The sequence below is a fragment of the Amblyomma mixtum genome, chromosome 8, assembly GCF_055824585.1.
Source record: "Amblyomma mixtum isolate Tamu chromosome 8, ASM5582458v1, whole genome shotgun sequence".
In the NCBI taxonomy this organism is placed as follows: Eukaryota; Metazoa; Arthropoda; class Arachnida; order Ixodida; family Ixodidae; genus Amblyomma; species Amblyomma mixtum.
This window is the reverse complement of record NC_143019.1, coordinates 101,214,073-101,225,988: the sequence shown is the minus strand read 5'-3', so window position 1 is coordinate 101,225,988 and position 11,916 is coordinate 101,214,073. Positions and strand designations below refer to the sequence as shown.

At 44.7% G+C, this 11,916-nt stretch overlaps 1 long non-coding RNA gene across 1 annotated transcript; it reads right to left on the bottom strand.

The window, feature by feature from the left end:
* Positions 1–4,328: 4,328 nt before the first annotated feature.
* Positions 4,329–11,762, bottom strand: LOC149333738 (uncharacterized). Its single transcript, XR_016284964.1, has 3 exons — positions 11,429–11,762; positions 10,063–10,170; positions 4,329–4,455 (listed from the first exon to the last, which is right to left on the bottom strand). It is a non-coding gene; the product is annotated as an uncharacterized LOC149333738 (long non-coding RNA).
* Between the last annotated feature and the right edge of the window lie 154 nt (positions 11,763–11,916).

The following is an 11,916-nucleotide window of genomic DNA, read 5'->3' as shown; positions in this document are numbered from 1 at the left end:
CTTGGCTCAAATCACAGCTCGGTACGAACTCTTCCTGTGTGATTAGCTTAGCCCTTGAGATTGGAGGCACAGATGAAAACACCATTAAAGAGAACAGCTCCGTGACACTAGGAAGTTGTTCAGCTTCTAAAATGTTTCTGCTTAATGTTTCTGGAGGGCTTGCAGCTTATGGTAGGTTGGTTGGAAGGATATTTGTCGCTAGAAACATGCTCTCAGAGTGAGCTGTTATTAGGCAAGGGAACCACGATGTTTACGCGCTACACAACAACGCTTTGTGCTTAACTTGTCTTTGAAGTTTCTTCAAATTTACTCTTGCGTTCAAGTATTGAACGCACTGATATCATTTGAGAGGATATGAAACATAAAGGAAACTGCTCCCTGTGCTCTTTTTAGAGAAAGTCGCATGCAACCAACTCGTTCTAGAAAAGTAAAGTTTTAGAGTGCCGTGAGGACTGGAAGAAATAAAATTTTATGTGTTTTCTAAACCTCCGTGGTGCATTCCAGCAAGTACTCACATAGCTGTGGTTTCTGATCTTCCGCTGGTGACAATTAAGCCGCAATTGCTGGCGAAAAAATTTTGCCCTTCACCATGCGTCAGGACACCCAAGATTCAGTACAGCGTTCTATACAGCGATCAAGTCCGACTGCCTCTTCACAATACTAGTATTTACACTGGGGAAATGTGGACTATTTTATACTCATTTTTTTTGCTAATTTTGGTAGGTCTGCGAGCGCGCGGAATCAAAGCTCTGTAGACCGTGAGTGAATGCGCCATTTATTTCCCTGTGGCTTCAAAAGAGGACATTGTTGATATTGCGTTCAACAGCACCCATTTAATGTGCTTGGCTCAAACGAAAATTTATTTTTATAGCTGCCAAATTTTTACAGCTTAAAAGACAGGTACAAGCATCGTTTTCAGTTTGACTAGGACCACTGCAGACAAAGGCATCTCCGATATCTCCCCAGATAAACCTATCCCGTGCCCATTGCAGCCATCATTTTCCCGCAAACATCTTAATATCCCCCGCCCACATAATTTTCTGCTGCTCATTGCTAAGGTCCCTTTCCCTTGGAGTCCAGTATGTTACCCTAAACGACCATTGCTGACCTTGATTTCGAATTACATGCCCTGCCCAAGCACATTTCTTGAACTTGATTTTGACTATGATCTCATTTACGCGTGTGTCTAAGCAACCGTGCCTAATCATAAACTGAGTGCAAGAATTCTTACTGCCGAGTTTGAGCGCACGTTACGTATTCTTAACAACACGCATTCAAAGTGGTATTTTAATCGAAAGCGTCAAGGCACGCTGTATTAAAGAAGGTCCACCGTTAGCGTTATGGCCGTTATGAGCACACAGTGAGGTGTCCCGTATGCTTTCAATTGAAACAGCGCGTGACAGGTACCGGCACCTGCCGATGCAATGCCGCATCGCTTAACCTCTGCACCACTGATGACTCCGGTAGAGGGTTACCGTGTGCGGGAGGTTATACGCAAAGAGGTCTTCAGTCCGCAGACGAAACATGCTAACATTATCGCATCACACCCTTAAGACAGAGCTCAAGTGTCCCTTCCAGTTTTCAAGGTTATAGTTTTTAAATGAAGCAACATATTTTTTCAAACTCTTCTCCAAAACACCTGCCGATTGTTAATGATTTGCTCGCCCCCATGGGTACTTCGCAAGAGGTAATATTTCGCTAATAGCCGCCTACATGTGTTTGTATGTGTGCCGCTCCCGCCCAAAACCCCGCACTGATGGTAATTTTAAGGCAGAGTAGTATTATTCTGTTTTGAAGGTACACTGATTTTTCACTGAAACTTCTCTCTGGCATAGTCTCTTCTAGAATGTACTTGCTTATTCTTCACGAAGAGACAACACATGCTCCCAGTGGAATCCGGAAAGTCCTTTTAAAATTTAGTTACATATACTCTTATGGGCGCTAGCAATTCTTTACACCTGCGTCAGCTCAGCCGGCGACTGAAGCGCCACGAGATTTCCCTTATGTCACAGGTCCTTATGTCACAATACAATGGCACACTTAGGCGCATGCATACAGGAACGACATATTTTAACGGTAATATATCAAGCCAGATGAGTAAAACACTTGGATGCCTTCCGGAAATTACGTTGTTTAACACGTGCACATGTCACGCAAGTCCCGAAGGAAAGAAGCACGTTGCAGAAGAACTTGCTTTGGGGCTACGAAAGAAGCACTTGGAAGGAGTGTTGACTGCGCCGCTTTATTGCTCAAGCTTTGATATCCTTCATCTGGTCGCTATTATAACGTCTGCACTTTGTTATTTTTGAATAAAATCGGCTGAACACAAGATTTTCTATCCACCGGAAATCAGCTCGCCGGAGGGTCAGTACAATTTTACTTGGTATGTCATCGCTTTACAGTAGAACCGGTGTAGTAAGGCATTTGGAGGTGTAGTAAGGCATTTGGAGGTATCATTCTCGCTAGAGAGATATGCGTAGCAGCAGCGTTCATATGATACAAAATAGCCTGCTCATTCTTAGCGGCACTGAAACAAATGGGGTCAGGACACTTTTGTTCATTCCGGCTTCTTTTTTGTCGTTTCCATCGCAATTCCCGCGATGTGGGTTGTCATCCCCGCTCCTCTTACTTTCGTGGTGAGCAAAACCACCGTGGACGTGACATGACCATCTGCCATACCACTCTCTCGGATGCCTCCGAGGAGCAGAAGGTCGTGTTAACAGCGAGAATACTGAGAGAGAGAAAAGCTTAAGTGGCTGAAAGTGCCGAGAGGAGGACTGCAGTCACTACGGTCTGTCCTGCTGGATGGTTAATATGAAGGATTACATTCAGTACTGCGAGCCTCAGATGCCACGCGAATTGTCTAGCCCAGGCGCAGAAGAAGTATTCGCCGTAGTGTACAGAAGCAGTGGGAAAACAGAGCTTTTTGCTGCTTTTCTGCATGGGGAGGAAAGAACAGATCATTATATTTGCTTCTGTATTATATCGTTAAGTTAGAAGGCTTTACCATAACTCGTGGTTATATACACACAACACACAAAAAATAATGGCAGGCTTTGAATGTAATTAAAGCGAGTAGACGTGCTAAAGTATGTTTCTAGCATGGGCGGCTCATGGGTTTGCTTCGCTGGGTCGTCGCTACGTCTGACGACGATATTAATCCCATAACAATATTAGTTGATGAAGACGACGACATGAAATGCATGGCGCGAGAAAGTGTTGCACTTTAACACTACGCGTGATCGGCTGCTACGATAGCATAATCTGTCGGGCATACAGGTAGACTAAACCGAGGCCGCCAGCCCGCACAGGCGGGAAAAGGTTATCACGCCTCAATAATTCAAAAAGTGAATCCCACAAAAAAGTTGCGATAACTGTTTGGAAACGCTGGATATAAAGTCTTGTGCAGCGTTTTTCCGGGAGGCTACACACCAACTACGTATTGTGTGAATTTCTGCAAGTACATTCAGTTCATAGTTTACCGAGCATCGGTATATCTTGTAATATTTCCGATCATCCGCGTTTGGGGGGATTCACGCACGAGATGTATTTGTCTGTTCGTTTCCTACATGCTCGTTTTACCCCTGAGTTCCTTTTTTCGGTGTCGAGGAAAGGGTTGTACAAAGTCTTAATCTGTATGCTAGGTCCTCCACCAGTGTATTGTTGTGCGTATTTTGGTTTACCGCCACATGACGTACTTAAAGGTGCACTGAAGAGGATTCTGAACTTGTCATTTTGCCGCGGGAACTCGATCTACATGTTGCTAGCATTCTTAGAAACAGTGAATTATTGCCCTCCCTATTGAAGATACTGAACGTGGGTTCTGCGTGCCTATCTTTGCGTGTTTATTGCCACGCACATTGTGACGATTGAGCGAGGTCGCAGAACGCGAGACATATTTCACACAATTTGCGCAAGCCGAGCAAGCTCGCAAATGCGAGACATCTGTCACGTAAAGTGCGCAAGCCGCGTAAGGCTCGTACAGCAGGAGACATCCTCGCGTGATATGCGCAAGCCGGGTGGGGCTTCCAGAATGTCCGAGAGCCAAGGGTGAGTCCCAGAATGTTCAAGAGTCTTGTCTGGCTCACAGAGCACTAGACAGTGTCAAATGGAGTTACCATCATGATACCGATAATACCTTGCATGGCTGCAAGGCTCCTACATCACTGCTCAACACGTTACGCCAATGCCCTACCTAAAGGCCTCCTCACCTGTCTGTCACTGCCTCATTCAGCATGCATGTTGTGAGATAACAAGCTTTGCAGCAATGGTGCTTCGTGGGATGGCTCTCATGTGTGTAGCATGCTTGCAAAAGGACATAGATAAGGTCACCTTAACTGGCTTTATTAATGCCACATCCCTCATGACGGGTGCCACACAGTGGCTAAACAATTTCTTCAGCTTCTCCAAGTCCAGCAGGTTGGCGTCTTGATCCAGGTTCTCACTATGCAGCACCTGCAAAAAGGTAGCAGTATATGCAAAAAAATTCAGTTAATTTGTTTTCTGGAAATTCCAGAAAAGGGCACAAGTAGTTCTTCCATTAATGAACTAATGATGATTTCGAGGAGTATCAGGTTTGAAATACAGACATTGGAAAACCCGACTCAAGCACGCAGGCTGCTCAGCATCAAACCTGCACAAAATCTAATAACCGTGTCACACAGACATTTTGAAGGCTTTCAAATGGCCATCAACTCAGTGGCACTTGAATGCAGCTAAATGGGCATTTCCAATAGCCACAGAGTCCCTAGAACAGTGTGGACATCTATCAAGATTTTGAAGGCTTTTCAGTGGTAGAAATTTGCACTCAGACATGGAGCACTCGCAACTTACACTAAGGAATAAAATCAAAGCAATTTAATCGCTGAAAGAATGCTCAACATGAAATGTACAACTTATTTCACTGAAAAAAAAGAAGGCTGGCCACAAAACACTGCAGCAAGCGTATTATCACTGTTGCCAATAGCACAAAAACAATGAATACCACCTTTTCAAAACTGCGTGAGTGCTACAACAGCTTCCCAGCAAAATTATCAACTGTGACAGTGGCTCCACAGCAGTTTGGTGCGAGATGATGAAATATCTCTACGGCGATCAAGTATTCTGTGTAGCAGCGGCATATACTCCCGAGTTGAAGTGCAAATCTCAAAGCTCAATCTCCCACCTTAACTGTTATCTTTAAATACATATTTATATTCATTGCAGCATGCTGCAGAAGTATGTGGTCAGATCATTCGAGAGGATACCTGCAAGCTATCTCAGGAGACGAAAGATCTGATGAAGAAACGCCAAAGCATCAGGACGTCTAACTTCAGAGATAGAATAGGACTAGGAGAGCTATCAAAGTTAATTATATGTGCAAGGTAGCCAACATAAGAAAGTTTAACATGGAGAAAACCTAGCATGCTCTAAAGCATGGAGGTAGCCTAAAATCAGTGAAGAGAAAACTAATCACTGGTAAAAACCAGATGTATGCGCTAAAAGACAAAGAGGGCAATGTCATAAGCAATATGGATAAGATAGTTAAAGTAGCCGAAGAGTTCTACACAAATCTCTACAGTAGTGAATGTAATCAGAACGTTACAGAGAGAGGCAGTAGAGCACAGCAATGGGACACCCGCCAGTAACGAGGGAGGAAGTAAAGAAAGCCTCAGGAGCAATGCAAAGGGGTAAAGCAGCTGGTGAGGATCAGGTAACAGCAGATTTGTTGAAGGATGGAGGAGAGATTATGCTAGAGAAACTAGCCACCCTGCATACGCTTGCCTCGTGACCACGAGCGTATCAGGAGCTTGAAAGAATGCGAACATTATTTTAATTCATAAGAAAGAAGATGTCAAGGACTTGAAGATTTACAGACCGATCAGCTTACTATCCATTGTCTACAAGGTATTTACTAAGGTAATCACTAATAGACTCAGGACAACCTTCGAATTCAATCAATCAAATGATCAGGCAGGTTTCATAAAGGATACTCAACAAGAGACCACATTCATGCAATCAATCAGGCGATAGAGAAATGGGCAGAATACAACCAACCCCAATATATAGCCTTCATTGACTACCAGACAGCAATTGACTCGGTGGAACCACAGCTGTCATGCAGGCATTGTGGAATCAGGGTGTAGAAGAGTGTTATGTGAAAATATTGGAAGATATTTATAACGACTGCACAGCTACCATAGTTCTCCATAAGGTCAGCAATAAAATTCCAATAAGGCAAGGTGTCAGGCAGGGAGACACGATTTCACCAATGCTATTCACTGCCTGTTTACAGGAGGTATTCCGGGGCCTGAAATGGGAACAGTTGGGGAGAAGAGTTACTGGAGAATACCTAAGTAATTTGAGATTACCTGATGGCATTGCCTGGCTAAGCCACTCAGGATATGAACTGCAAAGCATGATGAATGAGTTAGACAGGCAGAGCAGAATTGTGGGGCTAGAAATGAACACGCAGAAAACCAAAGTAATGCTCAACAGCCTAGCAAGGGAACAGCAGTTCACAATTGGTAGCGAGGTGCTAGAAGTAGTAAGAGGATATGTATACTTAGTGCAGGTAGTGACCGCTGATCCGGATCATGAGAGGGAAATAACTAGAAGAATAAGAACGGGGTGGAGCGCATATGGCAGGTTCTCTCAGATCGTGAAAGCCAGTTGCCAATATCCCCCAAGAGAAAAGTCTAACACAGCTGTATCTTACTGGTACTCACCTATGGGGCAGAAATGTGGAGGCTAACAATGAGGGTTCAGCTTAATTCAAGGACAACGCAGCGAGCTATGGAAAGAAAAATGATAGGTGTAACGTTAAGAGACCGGAAGCGGGCGGAGTGAGTGAGGGAAAAAACGCGGGTTAATGAAATCCTATTTGAAATCAAAAGGAAGAAATGGGCTCGGGGCAGGGAATGTAAGGCGAAGGCAAGACAACCGCTGGTCCTTGAGGGTAACAGAGTGGATTCCATGAGAAGGTAAATGTAGCAGGGGGCGGCAGAAAATTAGGTGGGCGGATGAGATTAAGAAGTTTGCGGGGATACGGTGGCCACAATTGCCAGAGGACAGGGTTAATTGGAGAGACATGGGAGAGGTTTTGCCCTGCAGTGCATGTAGTCAGGCTGCTGCTGCTGCTGCTGCTGATGATGACAGCCTGAGCACACCTACAAAGTAAAACTGTGAACTCGACCCAGCAGCACTTTACTGTGTTGAAAGAGAACAGGTACAATTGAATTACTGCATTACTTTGTTATTATCATTAAAAAGTACAGGGCTCTAAGGACTTCCTAATTTACATCGAAACGAATGGTTTACAGTGAACTTTCACGGATTACACTAACAGGCACTGAAAATCCAACACAGCTGCCCAAGAGAATATTAGGCAGCCGCGCTAGCCTTCTTTTGCGCTATGCTACCTGATACCAGATTAAAATTCGAGAGCAATTTACTCATACTCTAGCACTGGGATACGTTATGCCCCAGACTGATGCAGCTGTCTTACTAAAGGCAGAGAAGCTTTCAGTGTGGGTCATGTGTGCTGTGGCGTGAACACATGCACAGGATCGCCTGCTACCATTCAAGTCCTCTGTGTACACAAATGCAGGTGCAATAGAAAACCCACATCACAAATTTGGCTAGTCTGGTCGGCCAAGCATGGGCCAGCTGATAGCACGAAGCAGCAGGTGCGACACATACCATCATCATCAGCCTAACTAGGCCCACTGCAGGGCAAAGGACTCACCCATGTCTCCACATTAACCCTGTCCTTTGCTAGGTGTGGTCACCATATCCCCGTACACTTCTTAACCTCATCTGCCCATCTAAGTTTCTGCCGCCCCCTGCTATGCTTGCATTCTTTTGGAATCCACTCCATTACCCTTAAGGACCAGCGGTTATGTTGTCTTCCCATTACAAGCCCCGCCCAGGCCCATTTCTTCCTCTTAATTTCAAGTAGCATGTCATTAACCCGCGTTTGTTCCCTCACCCACTCCGCCGCCTTTTGGTCTCTTAATGTTAGACTTATCATTTTTCTTTCCATAGCTCACTTTGCTGTCCTTATCGTTTGGCACGTGTTTTTTTCTTTGTAATAAGGCATAAAGTATTACACATGAATTACCACATGGCATCCTCCTATGACAGCTAAATAATTTATAATCAAATTTCTTTCTCCTGCTGTATTTGTTTCGGTTTCGACAGCTGAATGATGGCTGTGACGTCAAAGCGAGGTTATTGGTCACGTGAGGCATGAAAAACTGCAATACAATTGGTACTTCTGGCTCTTAAGGAATGCTGGTGTCAGCGCTGTAGCGAATTAAAATGATGAAGCAGCGATTATAAGTGCAGTTTTTCCACGCCTCACGTGACCTATAACCTCTCTTTGATGTCATAGCCATAGTCAAATTGTTCACCGAAACAGGATGGCAGAAAAAGTTGATTATAAATTATTTAGCGGTCTCACGCGAATACCAGATGGTGATTCATGCATAGTAGTGTCTTCCGCAGCATTATAGAGAAGAAAACATGCCACCAAGATTAGGTGTATATACTCTTTTAAGCTGAACTCTTTTAATTAGCCTCCACATTTCTGTCCCAAAAGTGAGAAACATGCAGGCTAAAGAAAAGATTTCAGCTTAAGTACCAAAGTGGCTCTAATCACACGATGAAGCGGAAAAACTCTCGACACTTGAACAGAGAACAAATAGGAATTCCAACAAAATTTTAGATTCTTGTAAGGCTATCAAGCATTTCTGAATATTGTAAACTGCACTTTCACACATACAGTACGCATGTATGCCAAGATCACATTCAGTAGCCCTGCTTGCCGGCTGTAATTATCACGGTCTGAGCTCAGTAACAGATTTAAAACCAGCCAAAAGATGCAACACAGGAAAAGAGAAGAAAACAGGTTGGACTATCAATTGAATTTTTTGTGAAGGAAAAGAAGGCTCGCATGAAGATGCGCCACACATGACCCACACCAGCGAAAGGCAGGACAACAAATAACTGTCACTGATATACAAGCACGTCATCTAAAAGAGAAAATTCTTTCCGTTGAAGATTGACTAATGGCTTCGCTACTCATACAGCCGTTGCCTTGGAGATATGCATCAAATACCTTACAGATTTGTTTACCACTTCTATACACCACTGAAGTGTCACAGAAATCAGGCGTACACACTGATGGGTCATCTTATGATTTACACTCACGACATTGGCACTGTAGTGCCAGATTAGAAGCTGCCTTCCCCCTAACGAGTTAGTGCTCACTCAGGAACACATTAAAGACACCTGCATATATCCCTGAAGTAGTTTCTTGCACAAGCTAGCGGAATGTGATAAACCACTTCCTGCAAGTCCTGAACCTAGTTTTATGGGATACCATACTGCTATCCCGGGTTTTAACAGCAGCGCAAAGGCCATCAACACAATGATTGGCGCAAAAATTACATTTAAAAATTTTCCCGACACTCGATTTGAACTCATGAAGTCTACACAAAGGACTCCATGATAACCGTTCTGAGGTGAATGGCAGTTCAGCCTAGCCTCTGGAATCTGTGCCAAAAAAAAAACGGAGTCAGCGCATCGCAATTTATTTCCGATATCAGCCGGTGCTGATGACAATTGTATGTTTTGCTTTCTCTGGCTTATAAAGCTCCACTTTCAGAAAAAGTGTCGTCTTTGTGGTTAGGATGCGGAACTTCATCATCACAGGTCAACTTCAGCTTGCCATCAGTGTCCCTTTAATGGCTCAAAGTTGAACAATAGCTCCATTCATAGAGGAGGGCTGTGCATAAATTTCGACCACCAAAGATTCTTTAACATGCACTGACATTGCATAACACACGAGCAAATATGCATTTCGCCTTGTCGAAACGAAGCCACCACAATTCAATCCCGCGTCTTTGGGCTCAGTAGCCGAACACCAATGCAGTAGGCCACAGCAGCAGGTGAAAAACAAAAGAGAGCCTTTAATAGGCAACCTAACTTGCCAAAATCAACATAACGAGGGGTCACACAAGTAGCAGTGGACTAGGAAAATAAAAGCTACTTGTGTCGGAAGATGTCTTCAGTGCTTACCTCAAAAGCCTGCTTGCTTGCTGGGCATCCTAGCACCAAGTGAAAGGCTGGCACAGCTATACTGGAGAGCTTGGAAGAGGCATTGCTGGTAAAGCTATGTGGAGCTTGCTGCAAGGTAAAAAGACACATTTAACAGCAGCACAGTGCAAAAAATGGACTAGAATCAAGCATGTAAGGCAAAATGCAAGGCACAAAAAGAAGCCGGTCGCAGAATGGAACACGACTGTTTAACCACATTTCGAAGTGGGCCAGGCAACAAGAAATTCATAACCACGGCAGTCATTCACAAGCTAGCCTCAGACGAGACATCACTTGCATATCGATATCCAGCATCGTTTCTACAATACATGCCACCATTCAAAAGAACAGACCACAGCAGAACGATATTTTCAGTAGAAGGCTGGTTTGCTTCAAATTCTGCATGCGTCCCTCAATTTGAAATCTGGCATGATTAGCACTGATTTCACATTCTCACAGGTATGATGAATTAATAGTGCCAATTGCAGAAAAACCACTTTTTCCTTTAACATCAAATAAGGTATTGGAGAGGTACCTCAGCATATTTAAGTCAAAGTCAGATTTATTTGCGCCATTGGTTATAATCATGAAACAATTAAGTTTATTCTTCGTACATATTAAAGGCTCAATTACCCTTAAATTTCACTGCAACTTCGGGATTTAGGCCAAATGGAGCTAGGGCACCTGTGTGCATTTTGCAGTTGTTTGTACCATTTCAGCTCCGAGCCAAAGTATGAAAAAGCGAATGCCTAAATAGAGGCGAAAAACTTCAGAGCAATTTGTTTTTATCTCACCGTTCTGCTATTCAAGGCTCGACTACACTGGCTCGGCTATAAGTACGAACGCAGCTGGATCATACGGAGCTTCGTACCTTAAATACACAATTTATAAAAGTACAAGTGAAATACAAGTGAAAGAGGAGGAAGCTCAATCCTAACGCATACAGCTGAATCGCAGTCTACGTAGTTATACTGCTCGAGCGCTCTTACTTCAATTACAGCGTAACATGCGGCGAGAATGTAAAGCCCGGGCCGAAGATCTATTCGCGGGCACATATTCCATTCTCGGCGAGAGATGAATGGCAGTACGGCGGCAGTACGGCGCCGATATCGTGCACCCCGCGATCGGATCAGCTGTGCATATTTGCATGGCATACTGACCATGACCGTGTGACCACTGACACTACACGCGCATTCATGCCCGTGTGCCGCCAGCAAACAACCTTTCAGCGCTGCGTGCTGCCGCGATAGGCACTGCGTCTTCGCGTCTCTGTACTAGCTGTGTTGACGTGGCCAGTTGTGCGCAAAGGCTTTGAAATAATGAACAGGTTCGAAGAAAATTAACTTACCCCCGAGATGCGAGATGTCACCCGGGTAGTGGTCTCCCACCAGCTGCTCCGACATGGAGGAAATGAGCCCCGCCGTCAGCATAGCGTTTCCAGTGAAGGCGCGCAAAGGACGACGCGCTATCCGTCGAGCCCGCTGACGCACGCTATAAACACAGGTTTACTCAGCACCTTACCACGTTTTCGTACATCGCACCAGCGAATTTCACTGCTGTCGGCACATCACATATCGGAAGAGTGACAAATGCTCATGCCAGCGATGGTTCACGCCCTCGGCACCACAAAGGAGGACCACGACAAGACGACAAACGTAGCAACGCTGTCCGCCATGCTGTCCCTCCCCAGACGCTGCGTTCGTTGGCTAGCGCTTCGGCCAGTTCCGGCTTCCTTCGGCCCGTTTAGAAAGGCATCGCCTCCAGGCATTCCTCCAGGTCGTCCAAGCTTGGGTCGTCTCTTTCGGGTTCTATGCTTTTGGGCAGTGCGATAGCAAA